General features: G+C 45.8%; 1 protein-coding gene across 2 annotated transcripts in view; it reads left to right on the forward strand.

Moving 5' to 3' along the window:
* The first annotated feature begins 377 nt into the window (after window positions 1–377).
* NCAPG2 (non-SMC condensin II complex subunit G2) overlaps window positions 378–22,009 on the forward strand; it is a 90,874-nt gene continuing 69,242 nt past the window's right edge. The window contains exon 1 of one of the 2 annotated variants that reach the window (XM_056519559.1): window positions 378–628. The gene's annotated coding sequence lies outside the window, so the exon portion shown is untranslated. Of the gene's footprint in view, window positions 629–16,496; window positions 16,628–22,009 lie in introns of those variants that run through there. The other variant, XM_056519558.1, reaches the window with a different exon arrangement.

Below are 22,009 nucleotides of genomic sequence, written 5' to 3' on the forward strand. Positions count from 1 at the left end.
CCTCTCTGGTGCGGCTCGTGGTACTGGCAGTATTTCAGAAAATACTACCTTGGAGGTCTTTGCCTTAAGCATGCGGCCTAAGTCCCTGAAATAATTTTTAACCCCTTAAGGACTTAGCCCTTTTTCACCTTAAGGACTCCTCTTTTCTCCCTATTCTTCTGCCACGGTCCAGTAACCATCTCTTATAATCACCACCTGATTTCCAGGTTTTTACACCGACCCCAAACGATAATGACATCACAATACAGACACTATAAATAGTTCTATATTTTCCTCTTAACACATCCCCATTGCTACTGAAGAAAAGGCCCGAGGCCTTGAAACGCGTATAGATGTTCTATTATATACTGTATATCGACATTCAGAATCAATTTGCCATTCCGGCATTTGCAACTGCTGGATGCCCTTTGTTCGGTGACCACTGCATCACGCGCGCAGTCAGCGCTCTGTTCAGACACGAGGACGCCATCACAGATCACCACTCCCGCAACCAGCCCCGGAACACCCAGCGGCAAATCAGAGTCCAGGGCATCAACTTCAATAGGTCGAACGCCAGCCGGGCACCTATCCATTTGTGCCGACTGCCCAGTCGTGCCAGTCTATCCTGTCCTGTTCCCCTTAGGAGCTGGTGAGTGGTGCTGTGCACCAAACCCTATCATTAACAACCGTTCAGACTCATACGACAGTACGATATTGTACGATATCGCAGTGCAGCTGTCACGATGCCGGCTGGCAGGAGGTGGATCCTCTGTGCCAGAGAGGGATTGGCGTGGACCGTGCTAGTGGACCGGTTCTAAGTCACTACTGGTGTTCACCAGAGCCCGCCGCAAAGCAGGATGGTCTTGCTGCGGCGGTAGTAACCAGGTCGTATCCACTAGCAACGGCTCAACCTCTCTGACTGCTGAAGATAGGCGCGGTACAAGGGAGTAGACAAAAGCAAGGTCGGACGTAGCAGAAGGTCAGGGCAGGCAGCAAGGATCGTAGTCAGGGGCAACGGCAGGGGGTCTGGAACACAGGCTAGGAATACACAAGGGAACGCTTTCACTAGGCACAAGGGCAACAAGATCCGGCGAGGGAGTGCAGGGGAAGTGAGGTATACATAGGGAGTGCACAGGTGAAGACACTAATTGGAACCACTGCGCCAATCAGTGGCGCAGTGGCCCTTTAAATCGCAGAGACCCGGCGCGCGCGCGCCCTAGGGAGCGGGGCCGCGCGCGCCGGGACAGGACCGAGGGAGAGCGAGTCAGGTACGGAAGCCGGGGTGCGCATCGCGAGCGGGCGCCACCCGCATCGCGATTCGCATCCCGGCTGGAGGCGGTATCGCAGCGCACCCGGTCAGTGGATCTGACCGGGGCGCTGCCGTAGCGAGGATGTTGCGAGCGCTCCGGGGAGGAGCGGGGACCCGGAGCGCTCGGCGTAACAGTACCCCCCCCCCCTTGGGTCTCCCCCTCTTCTTAGAGCCTGCAACAGTGTTGCCACGGGATGGGGGTAAGTCTGTAATAAAGTCCATACCAATCAGAGACCAAGGCTGTTCGGGGACAGGCAGAGGATGAAGGAGACCAGCAGGCTTCTGGCGAGGAGTCTTATCCCGGGCACAGACAGTGCAGGCCCGCACAAAATCAACAACATCCGTCTCCAGAGTCGGCCACCAATAGAAACGAGAGATGAGTTGCAAGGATTTCTTGATGCCCGCATGGCCTGCGAGATGGGAGGAGTGTCCCCATTTGAGGATTCCGAGGCGTTGGCGTGGAGAGACAAAGGTCTTCCCTGGAGGAGTTTGCCTGATGGAGGCTGGAGAAGTGGAGATCAGGCAGTCAGGAGGAATGATGTGTTGCGGAGAGAGCTCTACTTCCGAGGCATCCGAGGAACGAGAGAGAACATCGGCCCTAATGTTCTTGTCGGCAGGGCGAAAGTGAATTTCAAAATTAAAACGGGCAAAGAACAGAGACCACCTGGCCTGGCGAGGATTCAGCCGTTGGGCAGACTGGAGATAGGAGAGATTCTTGTGATCGGTGTAAATGATAACTGGAAATTTTGATCCCTCCAGCAGATGCCTCCATTCCTCAAGTGCTAATTTAATGGCCAGTAGCTCTCGATCCCCGATGGAGTAGTTCCTCTCCGCCGGAGAGAAGGTCCTAGAAAAAAAACCACAAGTAACAGCATGCCCGGAAGAGTTTTTTTTGTAGAAGGGCCGCTCCAGCTCCCACTGAGGAGGCATCTACCTCCAATAGGAAGGGTTTAGATGGGTCAGGTCTGGAGAGCACGGGAGCAGAAGAAAAGGCAGACTTGAGCCGTTTAAAAGCGTCTTCCGCTTGAGGAGGCCAGGACTTAGGATTGGCATTCTTCTTGGTTAAAGCCACGATAGGAGCCACAATGGTGGAAAAATGTGGAATAAATTGTCTGTAATAATTGGCGAACCCCAAAAAACGTTGGATAGCACGGAGTCCGGAGGGGCGTGGCCAATCTAAGACGGCAGAGAGTTTATCTGGATCCATTTGTAGTCCCTGGCCAGAGACCAAGTATCCTAGGAAAGGAAGAGATTGACATTCAAACAGACATTTCTCCATTTTGGCATAAAGTTGATTGTCTCGAAGTCTCTGAAGAACCATGCGGACATGCTGGCGGTGTTCTTCTAAGTTGGCAGAAAAAATCAGAATATCGTCCAGATACACAACAACACAGGAATATAAGAGATCACGAAAAATTTCATTAACAAAGTCTTGGAAGACGGCAGGGGCGTTGCACAGGCCAAAGGGCATGACCAGATACTCAAAGTGTCCATCTCTGGTGTTAAATGCCGTTTTCCATTCGTCCCCCTCCCTGATGCGGATGAGATTATAAGCACCTCTTAAGTCCAGTTTGGTAAAGATGTGGGCACCTTGGAGGCGATCAAAGAGTTCAGAGATAAGAGGTAGGGGGTAGCGGTTCTTTACCGTGATTTTATTAAGTCCGCGGTAGTCAATGCAAGGACGTAGGGAGCCATCTTTCTTGGACACAAAGAAAAATCCAGCTCCAGCAGGAGAGGAGGATTTGCGGATAAACCCCTTTTTTAAATTTTCCTGGATGTATTCAGACATAGCAAGAGTCTCTGGGGCGGACAGAGGATAAATTCTGCCCCGGGGTGGAGTAGTGCCCGGAAGGAGATCAATAGGACAGTCATAAGGCCTGTGAGGAGGTAAAGTCTCAGCTTGTTTTTTGCAAAATACGTCAGCATAGTCCATATAGGCCTTAGGGAGACCGGTTACAGGGGGAACCACAGGGTCACGGCAGGGAGTACTGGGAACCGGTTTAAGGCAGTCTTTGAAACAAGAGGTACCCCAGCTCTTGATCTCTCCTGTGGACCAATCAAGGGTAGGGGAATGGCGTTGAAGCCATGGTAGTCCAAGGAGAATTTCGGAAGTGCAATTGGGGAGGACCAAAAACTCAATTTTTTCGTGATGAGGTCCGATGCACATTAGGAGGGGTTCCGTGCGGTAACGCACGGCACAGTCCAATCTTTCATTGTTAACGCAATTGATGTAGAGGGGTCTGGCGAGACTGGTCACTGGGATGTTGAACCTGTTGATGAGAGAGGCCAAAATAAAGTTTCCTGCAGATCCGGAATCCAAGAAGGCCTTAGTGGAGAAGAAGAAGGTAGAGGCAGATATCCGCACAGGCACAGTAAGACGTGGAGAAGCAGAGTTGACATCAAGGACTGTTTCACCTTTGTGCGGAGTCAGCGTACGTCTTTCCAGGCGGGGAGGACGGATAGGACAATCCTTCAGGAAGTGTTCGGTACCGGCACAGTACAGGCAGAGATTCTCCATGCGGCGTCGTGTCCTCTCTTGAGGTGTCAGGCGAGACCGGTCAACTTGCATAGCCTCCACGGCGGGAGGCACAGGAACGGATTGCAGAGGACCAGAGGAGAGAGGAGCCGGGGAGAAAAAACGCCTCGTGCGAACAAAGTCCATATCCTGGCGGAGCTCCTGACGCCTTTCGGAAAAACGCATGTCAATGCGAGTGGCTAGATGAATGAGTTCATGTAGGTTAGCAGGAATTTCTCGTGCGGCCAGAACATCTTTAATGTTACTGGATAGGCCTTTTTTAAAGGTCGCGCAGAGGGCCTCATCATTCCAGGATAATTCGGAAGCAAGAGTACGGAATTGTATGGCGTACTCGCCAACGGAAGAATTACCCTGGACCAGGTTCAGCAGGGCAGTCTCAGCAGAAGAGGCTCGGGCAGGTTCCTCAAAGACACTTCGAATTTCCGAGAAGGAGTGTACGGAGGCAGTGACGGGGTCATTGCGGTCCCAGAGCGGTGTGGCCCATGACAGAGCTTTTCCAGACAGAAGGCTGACTACGAAAGCCACCTTAGACCTTTCAGTAGGAAACTGGTCCGACATCATCTCCAAGTGCAGGGAACATTGTGAAAGAAAGCCACGGCAAAACTTAGAGTCCCCGTCAAATTTATCCGGCAAGGATAGTCGTAGGCTGGAAGCGGCCACTCGCTGCGGGGGAGGTGCAGGAGCTGGCGGAGGAGATGATTGCTGAAGCTGTGGTAGTAGCTGCTGTAGCATCTCGGTCAGTTGAGACAGCTGATGGCCTTGTTGCGCAATCTGTTGTGACTGCTGGGCGACCACCGTGGTGAGGTCGGCGACAACTGGCAAAGGAACTTCAGCGGGATCCATGGCCGGATCTACTGTCACGATGCCGGCTGGCAGGAGGTGGATCCTCTGTGCCAGAGAGGGATTGGCGTGGACCGTGCTAGTGGACCGGTTCTAAGTCACTACTGGTGTTCACCAGAGCCCGCCGCAAAGCGGGATGGTCTTGCTGCGGCGGTAGTAACCAGGTCGTATCCACTAGCAACGGCTCAACCTCTCTGACTGCTGAAGATAGGCGCGGTACAAGGGAGTAGACAAAAGCAAGGTCGGACGTAGCAGAAGGTCAGGGCAGGCAGCAAGGATCGTAGTCAGGGGCAACGGCAGGGGGTCTGGAACACAGGCTAGGAACACACAAGGGAACGCTTTCACTAGGCACAAGGGCAACAAGATCCGGCGAGGGAGTGCAGGGGAAGTGAGGTATACATAGGGAGTGCACAGGTGAAGACACTAATTGGAACCACTGCGCCAATCAGTGGCGCAGTGGCCCTTTAAATCGCAGAGACCCGGCGCGCGCGCGCCCTAGGGAGCGGGGCCGCGCGCGCCGGGACAGGACCGAGGGAGAGCGAGTCAGGTACGGAAGCCGGGGTGCGCATCGCGAGCGGGCGCCACCCGCATCGCGAATCGCATCCCGGCTGGAGGCGGTATCGCAGCGCACCCGGTCAGTGGATCTGACCGGGGCGCTGCCGTAGCGAGGATGTTGCGAGCGCTCCGGGGAGGAGCGGGGACCCGGAGCGCTCGGCGTAATAGCAGCGCTCTCCTACAATAACTTTGTATCACCTACCGACGACTGAGCTGTGACAATATTAGTAGATTGCCACATGATTGTGTCAATATTGTTACACTGCATTACTACAACAACTCTGTATCCCCGATTTATCAATGAACTGTGACATCACAGTATGCAATGCTGAACATTCTAGACATTTTTGATTGAACTGTGACACATTGACTTATAAGCGCTTCAACCGAATGAATTTCATCTATACTAGAGACTATTAATCATTTTTTTCGATATACAGTATGTGGCTAGTGTTGAGCGGCATAGGCCATATTCGAATTCGCGAATATTCGCGAATATATGGACGAATATTCGTCATATTCGCGAATATTCGCATATTCGTAATGTTCTCGTTTTATTTTCGCATATACGAATATTCGCGCGTGCGAAAATTAACATATGCGAAAATTTACATATACAAAAATTAACATAACCTACAATTCGCATATGCGAAGATTATCATATGCAAATATTCGCATATGCGAAAATCCGCATATGCGAAAATTCGCACACCAGTCTCACACAGTAGTATTAGAGCCTTCTTACACCACATAAGCTGGAAGCAGAGAGGGATGATCACTGTGATGTGTACTGTGAAAAAAATAAAATAAAAATAAAACAAAAAACGAATATTCGTAATTACGAATATATAGCGCTATATTCGCGAATATTCGCGAATTCGCGAATATGCGATATTCGCGAATAAAATTCGAATTGCGAATATTCGCGAGCAACACTATATGTGGCCACCTCGTATACCCCTACATTTTTAAAATTTTTATTACCATTTTTTATCTCCATTCTTATTATCCTCTTGGACCCCTATACCCCATGCAAGGGCCCTGCTGGGGCTTTATAGGATGTCCTTTATTATATATATATATATATATTTATATATATATATATATATATATATATATATATATATATATATATATTATTATTTTATTTATTTATTTTTTATTTTTTAATTAATTGTTGTAGCTAATAAATAACATATATTAACTTTACTGGACCAACTCTTATTTTACCTATTTTTCATATTTTCAAATTGTACTTTGAGGACTGGTTTTATATAAATTATGTTTATATACCTCTATAGATTTGTAAATTACTTCTATTATAAAATCTTACTCCTTCCAGTACTTATTAGCTGCTGAATGCTACAGAGGAAATTCTTTTCTTTTTGGAACACAGAGCTCTCTGCTGACATCATGAGCACAGTGCTCTATGCTGACATCTCTGTCCGTTTTAAGAACTGTCCAGAGCAGCATATGTTTGCTATGGGGATTTTCTCCTACTCTGGACAGTTCTTAAAACGGACAGAGATGTCAGCATAGAGCACTGTGGTCATGATGTCAGCAGAGAGCTCTGTGTTCCAAAAAGAAAAGAATTTCCTCTGTAGTATTCAGCAGCTAATAAGTACTGGAAGGAATAAAAATTTTTTATAGAAGCAATTTACAAACCTGTTTAACTTTCTGGCACCAGTTGATAAAAAAATTAAAAATAAAGTTTTCCACTGGAGTGCCACTTTAACCCCTTCAGGACGGAGCCCATTTTGGCCTTAAGGACCGGAGCGTTTTTTGCACATCTGACCACTGTCACTTTAAACATTAATAACTCTGGAATGCTTTTAGTTATCATTCTGATTCCAAGAATGTTTTTTCGTGACATATTCTACTTTAACATAGTGGTAAATTTTTGTGGTAACTTGCATCCTTTCTTGGTGAAAAATCCGTAAATTTGATGAAAAATTTGAAAGTTTAGCATTTTTCTAACTTTGAAGCTCTCTGCTTGTAAGGAAAATGGATATTACGAATAATTTTTTTTTTTGGTTCACATATACAATATGTCTACTTTATGTTTGCATCATAAAATTGATGAGTTTTTACTTTTGGAAGACACCAGAGGGCTTCAAAGTTCAGCAGCAATTTTCCAATTTTTCACAAAATGTTCAAACTGATATTTTTCAGGGACCAGTTCAGGTTTGAAGTGGATTTGAAGGGTCTTCATATTAGAAATACCCCACAAATTACCCCAACATAAAAACTACACCCCCCAAAGTATTCAAAATGACATTCAGTAAGTGTATTAACCCTTTAGGTGTTTCACATGAATAGCAGCAAAGTGAAGGAGAAAATTCAAAATCTTAATTTTTTACACTCACATGTTCTTGTAGACCCAATTTTTGCATTTTTACAAGGGGTAAAAGGAGAAAATTTTTACGTGTGTTTGTAGCCCAATTTCTCTCGAGTAAGCACATACCTCATATGTCTATGTAAATTGTTGGGCGGGCGCAGTAGAGGGCTTAGAAGGGAAGGAGCGACAAGGGAATTTTGGAGAGTACGTTTTTCTGAAATGGTTGTTGCATTTAGCCCTTATGGTGCCAGAACAGCAAAAAAAAAAAAAACACATGGCATACCATTTTGGAAACTAGACCCCTCAGGGAATGTAACATGGGATAAAGTGAACCTTAATACCCTACAGGTGTTTCATGACTTTTGCAAATGTAAAAAAATAAAATAAAAAAAAATGTTTACCTAAAATGCTTGTTTTCCCAAAAATTTTACATTTTTAAAAAGGGTAATAGCAGAAAATACCCCTAAAAATTTGAAGCCCAATTTCTCCCGATTCGGAAAACATGCCATGTGGGGGTCAAAAGTGCTCTGCTGGCGCACTACAGGTCTCAGAAGAGAAGGAGTCACATTTGGCTTTTTGAAAGCAAATTTTGCTCTGGGGGCATGCCGCATTTTGGAAGACCCTATGGTGCCAGGACAGCAAAAAAAAAACCCACATGGCATACCATTTTGGAAACTAGACCCCTCGGGGAATGTAACAAGGGGTTAAGTGAACCTTTATACCCCACAGGTGTTTCACGAATTTTGCATATGTAAAAAAAAAAATAGTTTTTTACCTAAAATGCTTGTTTTCCCCAAAATTTCACATTTTTAAAAAGGGTAAAAGCAGAAAATACCCCCCAAAATTTGTAACACAATTTCTCCCGAGAACGGTGATACCCCATATGTGACCCTAAACTGTTGCCTTGAAATATGACAGGGCTCCAAAGTGAGAGCGCCATGCGCATTTGAGGCCTAAATTAGGGACTTGCATAGGGGTGGTCATTGGGGTATTCTACGCCAGTGATTACCAAACAGGGTGCCTCCAGCTGTTGCAAAACTCCCAGCATGCCTGGACAGTCAACGGCTGTTCGACAATACTGGGAGTTGTTGTTTTGCAACAGCTGGAGGCTCCGTTTTGGAAACAGTGGCGTACCAGATGTTTTTCATTTTTATTGGGGAGGGGAGGGGGGCTGTGTAGGGGTATGTGTATACGTAGTGTTTTTTACTTTTTATTTTATTGTGTGTTAGTGTAGTGTAGTGTTTTTAGGGTAAAGTCACATGGGCGGGGGTTCACAGTAGTTTCTCGCTGGCAGTTTGAGCTGCGGCAGAAAATTTGCCGCAGCTCAACTCCCAGCATGCGCTGACAGACTGTTCATGCTGAGAGTTTTAGTTTTGCAACAGTTGTAGGCACGCTGGTTATGAATCACTGAGTTTGTGACCTAACTCAGTGTTTCACAACCAGTGTGCCTCCAGCTGTTGCAAAACTACAACTCCCAGCATGTACGGTGCATGGTGTACATTGACTGCTGAGAGTTGGAGTTTGCAACAGCTGGAGGCACACCGGTCGTGAAACATTGAGTTAGGTAAAAAAAAACTCTGAGTTTCACATCCAGTGTGCCTTCAGCTGTTGCAAAACTACAACTCTCAGCAGTCACCAACAGCCAACGGGCATGCTGGGAGTTGTAGTTATGCAACCAGGCTGACGAATCAGGGCGATCGTGAGGTGGCACCAGTGCCACTTCACCCCTGCTGGCTATGGCCGTCAGAGACGGCCCCGATCAGCCAGTAATTCCGGGTCACCGGGTCACTGGAGACCCGATTGACCCGGAATCGCCGCAGATCGCTGGACTGAATTGTCCAGCGATCTGCGGCCATCGCCGACATGGGGGGGCATAATGACCCCCCTGGGCGATATGCCGGGATGCCTGCTGAACGATTTCAGCAGGCATCCGGCTCCGGTCCCCAACCGGCTAGCGGTGGGGACCGGAATTCCCACGGGCGTATGGATACGCCCTCGGTCCTTAAGGACTCGGAATGCAGGGCGTATCCATATGCCCTATGTCCTGAAGAGGTTAAGGACACTCCACCTACCTCTTACTTTGTCATTGGTGCCTATATGTACCATGACCGCTGGGTCCTCTCCAGCCCCACCCAACAACCTGTCAACCCGATACGCGATGTGCCAAACTCGAGCGCCAGGAAGAGAACACACTGTTCGTCGATCTCGGTCTTTGTGACAGATCGCCCTGTCTGTCGCCCTAATAATTGAGTCCCCCACTACCAGTACCTGTCTGGCCTGCCCTGCTCTCCTCCCTCCCTCCTTACTGGAGCAGACACCCCCCTGGTGGTCAGAGGCAGAGTCCTGCTGCAGTACTGCTGGCTCTGAAATGGCATCCCCCTCATCTGCCAATCGGGATAACTTGTTGGGGTGTGCCAGTTCAGGACTAGCCTCCCTGACACTTTTCCCTCTATCCCATGTTCTAACTGTAACCCAGCTAACTGCCTGACTGTCCTGCACCTCCGTCCCACTATCCTCCCCCACCTCTACCGCAGTGAGCAGGAGACTCCTCTCCAAGTTATCAATGCGTCTCAGTGTTGCCAGTTGCTCCTCTAGATCCAGGATTTGGGCTTCCAAATGAACAACTCGCACACATCTCACACAACAATATTCACCCTAAAACTGCTGTTCAAGGATTGCATACATTGTGCTAGATGTACACCGGACTGCATGTTCCAACAGTGAGGCCATCTAGTTATGGGGATTTCACAGATTAACAGCCAAAAACAGACAGTAAATATTACAATTTAATTCTCAGTAGACCTTGTTGAGTTTAAAGGGGTACTATTGTGGAAAACATTATTATTATTTTTTTTTTTAATCAACTGGTGCCAGAAAGTTAGACACGTTTGTAAATGACTTATATTAAAAAATCTTTATCCTTCCAGTGCTTTTTAGCAGCTGTATGATACAGAGGAAATTCTTTTCTTTTTGAATTTCTTTTTAGTCTTGTCCACAGTGCTCTCTGCTGACACCTCTGTCTGTATCAGGAACTGTCCAGATCAGGAGAAAATCCCCATAGCAAACCTATCTGTCTCTGGACAGTTCCTGACACGGACAGAGGTGTCAGCAGAGAGCACTGTGGACAAGACAAAAAAGAAATTCAAAAATTTCCTCTGTAGCATACAGCTGCTAAAATGTACTGGTACTGGGTAAAGATTTTTTTAATAGAAGTAATTTACAAATCTCTTTAACTTTCTGGCACCAGTTGATTTAAAACAAAATGTTTTCTCTGGAGTACCCCTATAGTGTAACACTCACTGCGATCTCAAACTCCTCCTTTCAAACTCCCTTTCAGCAGCCTCTCTTCCAAAGAGGTATGTGGACCTATCATCAGCACCCCCAAACTAACACTGCCCTGGAGGCTTAGTGATTGTATTCCATAAGAAAAGCATGGCTTTTGTGGTATTGCAGTTCAGAGGTTGTGCGTGAAATTGCATGTAAATAAGTAGTGGCGCCCAATGTCTCCAATTATCACATATAGCGGTAGTTTGTTCTCATGACGTCATGGTATGGCATGTATGTGATTTGATGGAACATCATAGTGGTACATGGGGATGGGAATATCCACGAGGCTTGTGGAAAAATGAGAGATCTCCTGGTGTATATTTTTTAAATGACACTCACCCCCTAATTCCTGTTCTGCAGGTAATATCTTGGTACTGATGTCAAAAGGTCGTCTGTGGCAGCACCAGGAATGAAGAAGACAAGAATCTAGTCTAAAGTCTGTTTAAATGGGGATTTGGTCTTATGTTTGTATAAAAGGGATCTAGTCTAATGTTTGTATAGAAGCAATCTGGTCTAATGTCTATAAATGGGGATCTGGCTTAAAGGAGATGTCCGGTGCAGACTTTCTACTCCATCCTGCCAGGGCTGCAAAAAAAGACAAAACAAACTTTCACTTACCTTCCTACGTTCTCCCCGGAGCTCCACAACAGCTGATCGGTCGGCCGGGATGTCTACTTCCTACTTCCTTTAGCACGGTACGTCACACGGCGCTTCAGCCTATCACCGGCCGCAGCGATGTCCCGCGGTGTGATGTCCGGGGCTAAAGGAAGTAGGAAGTAGACAGCCCGGCCGACCGATCAGCTGTTGTGGAGCTCCGGGGAAACGTAGGAAGGTAAGTGAAAGTTTGTTTTGTCTTTTTTTGCAGCCCGGGCAGGATGGAATAGGAATAGTCCACACCGGACATCTCCTTTAAGGATTGTATAGAAGGGATCTGGTCTGTGATTTGTATAGATGGGGATCTGGCTTAACTCCTTAACGACGCAGGATGTATATTTACTCGCGGTGACCCCGTGTCATATCGGGCCGGGACCCGCGGCTAATACGGACATCATCGATTGCGGTGATGTCCGGTATTAAAGGAGAACTACGGGATTGAAAAATGTATCCCCTATCTTAAGGATAGGGGATAAGTTTCAGATCGCGGGGGGTCCGACCACTGATGCCCCCGCGATCTCCTGTACGGGGCCCCGACTCTCTGGTTAGAGAGGGCGTGTTGACCACCGCACGAAGCAGCGGCCGACACGCCCCCTCCATACACTGCTATGGGAGAGCCGGAAATTGCCGAAGGCAGCGCTTCAGCTCTCCCATAGCAGTAAATGGAGGGCGTGTGTCAGCCGCCGCCTCGTGCGGTGGTCGACACGCACTCTCTATGCAGAGAGCCGGGGCCCCAGCGGTCGGGCCCCCCGCGATCTGAAACTTATCCCCTATCCTTAGGATAGGGGATAAAATGTTCAATCCCGTAGTTCTCCTTTAACCCTTCAGACGCGGCGATCAAAGTTGATCACCGCGTCTGAAGTGAAAGGGAAACCTTCCCAGCAGCTCAGTCGTGCTGTTCGGGACCGTCGCAGTGAAATCGCTGCATTCTGAACAGCTTGCAGAACACGAGGAGGATCCCTAACTGCCTCGTCGCTGTCCAATCGCCGAATGACTGCTCCGTGCCTGAGATCCAGGCAGGAGAAGTCGAGCGGCGATAACACTGATCAATGCCATGCTATTGGATGGCAGTGATCAGGGTAGGAAATCAGTGTGTGCAATGTTATAGTCCCCTATGGGGGCTATAACGCTGCAAAAAAAAAAATTAAGTGCTGAAAACAAAGTGTTAACAAATGGGATTTAACCCCTTCCCTAATAAAAGTCTGAATCACCCCCCTTTTCCCATTAAAAAAAAACTATGTAAATAAAAATAAATATAAACATATAAGGTATCGCCACATGCGTAAATGTCCAAACTATAAAAATATATAATTAATTAAACTGCATGATCAATGGCGTATATGTAAAAAAAAATTCAAAAATCCAAAATAGAATATTTTTGGTCACTTTTCATACTATAAAAAAATGAATAAAAAGCGATCAAAAAGTCCGATCAAAACAAAAATGGCAGACGACGGCGCAAAAAATGAGCCTCCATACATATGCAAAAATTAAAAAGGTTATAGGGGTCAGAAGATGACATTTTTAAACGAATTTTCGTGCATGTAGTTATGATTTTTTCCAGAAGTCCGACAATATCCAACCTATATAAGTAGGGTATCATTTTAATCGTATGGACCTACAGAATAAAGAGAATGTGCAATTTTTACCAAAAAATGTACTACGTAGAAACGGAAGCCCCCAAAAATTACAAAATGGCGTTTTTTTTTCCATTTTGTCGCACAATGATTTTTCTTTTGGTTTCGCCATAGATTTTTGGGGAAAATGACTGATGTCATTACAAAGTAGAATTGGTGATGCAAAGAACAAGCCATCATATCGATTTTTAGGTGGAAAATTTAAAGGGTTATAATTTTTAAAAGGTAAGGAGGAAAAACAAAAATGCAAAAAATGCAAAAACTGAAAAACGCGGAGTCCTTAAGGGGTTAAGGGTTGTATAAAATGGGATCTGGTCTGATGTTTGTATCGATGGAGATCTGGTCTGAGGTTTGTATAGATGGAGATCTGGTCTGGGGTTTTTATGGAAGGGATCTGGTCTGGGGTTTGTATAGAAGGGATCTGGTCTGGGGTTTGTATAGAAGGGATCTGGTCTGGGGTTTGTATAGAAGGGATCTGGTCTGGGGTTTGTATAGAAGGGATCTGGTCTAAGGTTTGTATAGAAGGAATGTGGTCTAAGGTTTGTATAGAAGGGATCTGGTCTGGGTTTTGTATAGAAGGGATCTGGTCTGGGTTTTGTATAGAAGGGATCTGGTCTGGGTTTTGTATAGAAGGGATCTGGTCTAAGGTTTGTATAGAAGGGATCTGGTCTAAGGTTTGTATAGAAGGGATCTGGTCTAAGGTTTGTATGGAAGGGATCTGGTCTAAGGTTTGTATAGAAGGGATCTGGTCTAAGGTTTGTATAGAAGGGATCTGGTCTAAGGTTTATATAGAAGGGATCTGGTCTGGGGTTTGTATAGAAGGGATCTGGTCTGGGGTTTGTATAGAAGGGATCTGGTCTAAGGTTTGTATAGAAGGGATCTGGTCTAAGGTTTATATAGAAGGGATCTGGTCTGGGGTTTGTATAGAAGGGATCTGGTCTAAGGTTTGTATAGAAGGGATCTGGTCTGGGGTTTGTATAGAAGGGATCTGGTCTAAGGTTTGTATAGAAGGGATCTGGCCTGAGGTCTGTATAGATGCAGATCTGGTCTGGGGTTTGTATAGAAGGTATTAGGTCTGAGGTCTATAAATGGGGAACTGGTCTGAAGTTTGTATAGATGGAGATCTGGCCGAGAGTTTGTGTAGATGGGGATCTGGTCTGAGGTTTGTATAAATGGGAATCTGGTCTGGGTTTGTATAGATGTGATCTGGTCTGAGGTTTGTATAGAAGGGATCTGGTATAAGGTTTGTATAAAAGGGATCTGGTCTGGGTTTTGTATAGAAGGGATCTGGTCTGAGGGTTGTATAGATGGGAACTGGTCTGAGGTTTATATAGAAGGGATCTGGTCTGGGGTTTGTAAAGATGGGGATCTGGTCTGGTGTTTGTATAGAAGGGATCTGGCCTGAGTTTTGTCTAAATAGAGGTCTGGTCTGGGGATTATATAGATGGGAATCTGGTCTGGGGATTGTATAGATGGGAATCTGGTCTGGGGATTGTATAGATGGGATCTGGTCTGAGGTTTATATAGAAGGAAGGGATCTGGCCTGAGTTTTGTCTAAATAGAGGTCTGGTCTGGGGATTATATAGATGGGAATCTGGTCTGGGGATTGTATAGATGGGAATCTGGTCTGGGGATTGTATAGATGGGATCTGGTCTGAGGTTTATATAGAAGGGATCTGGTCTGAGATTTGTATAAATAGAGGTCTGGTCTGGGGATTATATAGATGGGATCTGGTCTGAGTTTTAGTGGTCCCTCAACATACGATGGTAATCCGTTCCAAATGAACGATCGTTAGTTGAAACCATCGTATGTTGAGGGATCCGTGCAATGTAAAGTATAGGACAGTGGTCTACAACCTGCGGACCTCCAGATGTTGCAAAATTACAACACCAAGCATGCCCGGACAACCAACGGCTGTCCGGGCATGCTGGGAGTTGTAGTTTTGCAACATCTGGAGGTCCGCAGGTTGAAAACCACTGGTATAGGAGGTTATTACTAACCTGTCCCCACCGCTCACCGCTGCCCTGGATGTCGCCCTCCATCGCTGTCGCCGCGTCCCCGGACCGTCTCTGCTGCGTCTCTTCATCGCCGTCATCACGTCGCTTTACACACCGCTCCTATTGGATGACGGGACGGTGTGCGCGATGACGTGATGACGACGATGGAGAGCGCCGGCTATGCAGAGGATCCCGAAGAGGACGGTCCGGAGCGCCGGTACAGATGAGTGACACACCGGGCACCTTAAACCACACGGGGCACCTTAAACGGATATCTTTGGCAGCTGAAGCCGTTTATGCGATGCCCCCGACATACAAAAGCATTGTATATTGATGCTGCCTTCAACATGGGATGGCCTCTGACAGACCATCGTATGTTGAAATGATTGTATGTTGGGGCCATCATAGGTCGGGGGGTCACTGTATAGATAGAGGTCTGGGGATTGTGTAAAGGGGATCTGGACTTCTTTAGTGGGACTGGGCTGGGGTGTGATGAAGGGGGTTGTGTGCTATTTATAATTCACGTTTTGTATATTGGGGGGGGGGGTCCCATACAAGTGGATGAAGCATCAGGTCCATAACATTTGCTCTTTAAAGGGGTACTCCAGTGGAAAACTTTTTTTTAAATGAACTGGTGCCAGAAAGTTAAACAGATTTGTAAATTACTTCTATTAAAAAATCTTAATCCTTCCAGTACTTATTAGCTGCTGAATACTACATAGAAAATTATTTTCTTTTTGGAACACAGTGCTCTCTGCTGACATCGTGACCACAGTGCTCTCTGCTGACATCTCTGTCCATTTTAGGAACTGTCCAGACCAGCATATGTTTTCTATGGGGATTTTCTCCTACTCTGGACAGTTTTTAAAATGGACAGAGATGTCAGCAGAGAGCAATGTGTTCATGATGTCAGCAGAGAGCTCTGTGTTCCAAAAAGACAAATTTCCCCTGTAGTATTCAGCAGCTAATAAGTACTGGAAGGATTAAGATTTTTTAATTGAAGTAATTTAGAAATCTGTTTAAACTTCTGGCACCAGTTGATAAAAAAAAAAAAAAAGAACGTTTTCCACCAGAGTACCCCTTTAAAAATCTCCTCAATCTCCCTTTAAAATATATAGTACGTGTGCCCTAGCTGTGACTGAACGCCCTCGCTTCCCCTATAAAAATATGAATAACAAAAAATCTTTTCAGCCAACGGCTGACTCGTCCGTGTTTATTTATTTTTTTGTACCTTTTTTTTTTTTTTTTTTTTAATTCACCCAGCATAATTGACAGCAGCAATTCGCGCACTCACAGCGTAGCAGTTACCATGGTGCCCACACCAAAACAGGAAGTGCTGAGCGGCGTTCATTACAGCGTAATGACGCACTTCCGGTCGGCTCGCGGGCGGGCTGAGAGAATTTGAATTGCGTACCAGGCGGGAATTGGAGTAGGACGGCGCCGTATATACGGAGGTACGGGGATGACTCGGGTGTAGGGAGGGTATAGGGTTGTGGATATTACAGAGCGGGGCGCCATGTTGGGCGGCTGTCAGTGTTCTGCGTGCGTCCTATAAACTTACTCCTAACTAGTTAAAGGACTACAAGTCCCAGCAAGAGGCTCTTGTAATATTGGCTGGTTCAGGGCCCCTTGGCATCAGATGAAGCAGCTAGACTTCATGTTTATACAATGCGGGGTAACCTAGTGCTCACCAGCTGATGCTAAACTACAATTCCCAATATCCCCTGAAAGGGTGTAGAACAACAGCTCCCAGCATGCCCTGACAGAGGAAATCCAATGTTGTAAACACACAACTCCATTCTGGCAAAACTTAAAGGGGTACTCCGGTGGAATTATTTTTTTAAAATCAACTGTTGCCAGAAAGTTTAAACTGACTTGTAAATGACTTCTATTTAAAAATCTTAATCCTTCCAGTACTTATCAGCTGCTATATGCAGCACAGGAAGTTCTTTTCTTTTTGAATCTCTTTTCTGTCTGACCACAGTGTTCTCTGCTGACACCTCTGTCCATGTCAGGAACTGTCCAGGGCAGGAGAAAATCCCCATATCAAATCTATCCTGTCCTGGACATAGGTGTCAGCAGAGAGCACTGCGGTAAGACAGAAAAGAGATAAAAAAAGAACTTCCTGTGCTGCATACAGCAGCTAAGTACTGGAAGGATTAAGATTTTTAAATAGAAGTAATTTACAAATCGGTTTAACTTTTTGGGACCAGTTAATTTAAAAAAAGCTTTCCACTGGAGTAAACTCCCAGTGTGCCCTGACTGTAGAGCAGTGGTCTCAAACTGTGGCCCTCCAGATGTTGCCAAACATCAACTCCCAGCATGCCCGCACAGCCGTTGGCTGTGCGGGCATGCCTGGAGTTGACGTTTGGCAACATCTGGAGCTCCTCCTATCATGCCCACACATGCATGGTTAACCAAATGTTCCCCAGCTGTTGCCAAACTACTGCTCCCAGCATGGTCTGACATGAAAGGTAACCTAGTATGGCAGAGCTACAACTCCCAGCATGCCCTGATGTGCAGGGTAATTTTCCCAACCTAGGGCTCTCCAACTCCTGCAAAACTATAGCTCTAAGCATGGCCGGACAGCCTTTATCAGTCAGATCATGCTTGGAGTTGTAGTATTGCAACAGCTGGAGAGCACAGATCAGTGATATAATGTATCTCATGTATGAAAGGAAGAATACAGTCAGCTCTTTAATGCACTGAATATGTGGATTTTGGTTCTTTTCTGTGGTATGTCCTGTGTTCTTTTTTGCACTATCCAGAACATGTAGAGGCCTTGCTTTTTGACCCTTAAAGGGGTACTCTGGTGGAAACCTTTATTTAAAAAAAAAAAAAAAATTTAAATCAACTGGTGCAAGAAAGTTAAACAGATTTGTAAATTACTTCTATTAAAAAATCTTAATCCTTCCAGTACTTATTAGCTGCTGAATACTACAGAGGAAATTATTTTCTTTTTGGAACACAGTGCTCTCTGCTGACATCTCTGTCCATTTTAGGAACTGTCCAGAGCAGCATATGTTTTCTATGGGGGTTTTCTCCTACTCTGGACAGTTCTTAAAATGGACAGAGATGTCAGCAGAGAGTTCTGTGTTCCAAAAAGAAAAGAATTTCCTATAGTATTCAGCAGCTAATAAGTACTGGAAGGATTAAGATTTTTTAATTGAAGTAATTTACAAATCTGTTTAAACTTCTGGCCCGAGTTGATAAAAAAATAAAAATAGTTTTCCACCGGAGTACCCCTTTAAGGATTCCCACGGTAACATGTAATACTAAACAGCATAGTGGGATGATTGACTGTAATTCTCATAAATATCACTACACTCTTTACACTAATGGTAAATTATAGAATATTCTTTTCTGTAGTTCTTGATACTATGTTGCAAAAAGAAGCTGCAAGTGATTAAAGGGGTAGTCCAGTCCTGTAAAAGTTATCCCCTATTCTAAGGATAGGGGATAAGTTTCAGATTGCAGGGGGGTCCAACCGCTGGAGCCTCCCCCCCCGATCTCCTGTACGGGGCTGACACACCCCCTCGATACAACTCTATGGCAGAGCCGGAGCACTTCTTTTGGTAATCTCTGGCTCTGCCATAGCTCTGTATTAAGGGGGGGGGGGGGTGTCAGCCGGGGCTCCGTACAGGAGATCGCGGGGGGGCCCACATTGGCACACATTTGGCCCCTTTAGTACTGATTTGAGCATTGTTTAAGGGAGTAGTCCAGTTTATGAAAACTTATCCGCTGGATAGGGGATAAGTGATCACAGGGGGTTTGACCGCTGGGACCTTCTGCCCCCCTGCCCTGGCTCTCCCCATGAATGTACCTATGTCAACCACGGTGCAAAGCGACATTCCCCTCTATGCATCTTTATGGGAGAGCCAGAGATAAAGCTACATTCATGGGGAGAGAGCCAGGGCGCCCAGCAGGAGATCGTGGTGAGTGCCAGCGGTCCGACCCCTGCCATCAGACACTTATCCCCTATCCTGGACCACTCCTTTAACCTCTTAAGGACGTAGGATGCCGTGACCCCGCGTCATACCAGGTCGGTCCGGGCGGCTAATAGCGTGTGTCACCGATCGTTGTGCCGCGCGCTATTAACCCTTTAGACGTGGTGTTCAAAATTGATCACCGTGTCTAAAATGAAGGTAAAAGCTTCCCAGCAGCTCAGTCGGGCTGCTCGGGACCATCGCGGTGAAATCACGATGTCCCGATTAGCTAGAACACAAGCGGAGGGTGCCTTACCTGCCTCCGTCGTGTCCGATCGGCGATTGATTGCTCCAAGCTTGAAATCCAGGCTTGAGCAATCGACCACCGAGAACACTGATCTTTGCCGTGTTAATGCTCTGCAATGATCTGTGTTGCAGATCAATGTGTGCAGTGTAATAGCCACTAGGGGGGCCTATAACACTGCAAAAAAAAAAGTGCGGGGGGAAAAAAATTTAAAGGGGTTGTGCGCTGCCCTGCAGTTCGGAGCTCCGCTCACAGCGTCCGGGAGTTCATTACTCCAAACACTGTGTGCGGGTTTCCGTGTTCGCCCGCCCCCTCGTGACGTCTCGCCCGCCCCCTCAACGAAAGTCTATGGGAAGGGGGCGCGACCGCTGTCACGCCCCCCTTCCCATAGACTTTGGTAGAGGGGGCGGGCGTGACGTCACGCCCGGCGGCTGCGAACACGGAAGACCGCACACAGCATTCGGAGTAATGAACTTCCGGACACTGTGAGCGGAGCTCCGAACTGCAGGGCAGCGCACAACCCCTTCACTAATAAAAGTAAGAATCACCCCCCTTTTCCCATTTAAAAAAGAAATTGGGTAAAAAAAAAAAACGTGGTATCGCCACGTGCGGAAATGTCCGAACTATTAAATTATATAGTTAATTAAACCGCATTATCAATGACGTATGCGCAAAAAAATTCCAAAGTTCAAAATAGCGTATTTTTGGTCACTTTTTATATTATGAAAAAATTAATAAAAAGCGATAGTCTGATCAACTCAAAAATGGTATCGATAAAAACTTAAGACCATGGTGCTAAAAATTAGCCCTCATACCGGCCCGTATGCAGAAAAATAAAAAAGGTTTAGGGGTCAGAAGATGACAATTTTAAACAAATAAATTTTCCTGCATGTAGTTATGATTTTTTCCAGAAGTGATAAAATCAAACCTATAGAAGTAGCAGGGCTGTGGAGTTGATAGATAAATGTTCCGACTTCACAGTTTTTTGTACTTCCGACCCCTCTGTATTAATATGCAAATGTATTTATAAACACTTACAGTTGAATCCAAGAAGCTGTTCCACCAAGTTCTTCTAAGCTCTTCTAGCAGAGAGAGGTATCCAGGAAGGGGCATTTATTATAAAACATGATTTCCCTAGTAGAATTCCATAGTCATGTTTAAAGTTTAAGCTAACAATCGGAGTTTACAAGTTTTTATAGCCTTAGCTGAATGGCAGCAGTTTTTCCAATGGTTTACAGCTTCAGTCTTGAGCTATTGACCCTCCATTCCCTTCACTTATACAAGTGTCTCTAGTCCTGCAGAAAACATATTTACTTATTCCCTTATCAGTGAGGCTAGGTTACCCATTGGTTCCCTGTAACAGCAGAACTAAACACTATGGAAAGTATAAGTATTGCCGCTCCTAATTGTGCGATGCGTGCTGTATAGTGAAGCACATGAAAAGCTTCTTCACGGTCACTTAACGTGTTCGTTTTGCGGTTACGTGAAGCACTGCATGCGTTGGTCTTTATTCTTAAAGTAGAGGTCATTAATTATAACTTTTTGTGAATTGGGACATTTAAAGGAGTATTCCAGGAAAAAATTTTTTTTTTATATATCAACTGGCTCCAGAAAGTTAAACAGATTTGTAAATTACTGCTATTAAAAAATCTTCCAATAGTGATTAGCTTCTGAAGTTGAGTTGTTGTTTTCTGTCTAACTGCTCAATGATGACTCCCGGGACGTGACATCATCATTGAGCAGTTAGACAGAAAACTTCAGAAGCTAATAACTATTGGAAGGATTAAGATTCTTTAATAGAAGTAATTTACAAATCTGTTTAAATTTCCGGAGCCAGTTGATATATATAAAAAAAATTTTTTCGCCTGGAATACCCCTTTAATGTTGGTAAATGGTGCATACACTGTTACTCATGTTACAAGATATAAACGGACACCCACAAAGATATCAGCTGACACCCACAGAGATTGTTTTAAAACAATTTGCTCTTTCTATGGTAAAATTGATGTGATGGCAGTGAATGCTGTTAGTCACCATCTGACTGAATAATATGTAGGAAGAGAGTTTGGAAACGTGCAGGGAAAGGTCTGGGAACATATGTGGTGTTGGATTTTGTTTATAATGGTTTGGATGGATTTTTCAGTCACTGTAAACCAGAACACTTCAGTTGGTCACTTACAGACACTTTTGCACTGGTGCCCCACTACATCAGATTGCAATGTAAAGATGTACGTTAAACATGAAAATGGGGGCAACTCAATTCAATACTAAATAGACCCGGTGATCAGCTGGTCTTGGAGCATGGGCGGAGCTTAGTGACATCACTGATGCTGTTTGCTTGCAGCGGGACCCAGCAAAGAACAGCAGCGAAGTCACTAGGCTCCGCCCATGCTCCAAGTTGAGCCCATAACAGAAGCTACGGTGGAAGAACCACAGCACGGACCAGGTAAGTATCTTTGTCATCAGTGTCACCTGCACTTCCTGTCTCTACCGACATGTTAGTCTAGGTGACACTGATGACAGATTTCCTTTTAAGGTAGGGTCACAAGTGCCGTATTTTGCGGCGTATTTTATGAAGATGATCTTGCTACCCATTGACTTCAATG

The sequence above is a fragment of the Hyla sarda genome, chromosome 5 (genome assembly GCF_029499605.1).
Source record: "Hyla sarda isolate aHylSar1 chromosome 5, aHylSar1.hap1, whole genome shotgun sequence".
In the NCBI taxonomy this organism is placed as follows: Eukaryota; Metazoa; Chordata; class Amphibia; order Anura; family Hylidae; genus Hyla; species Hyla sarda.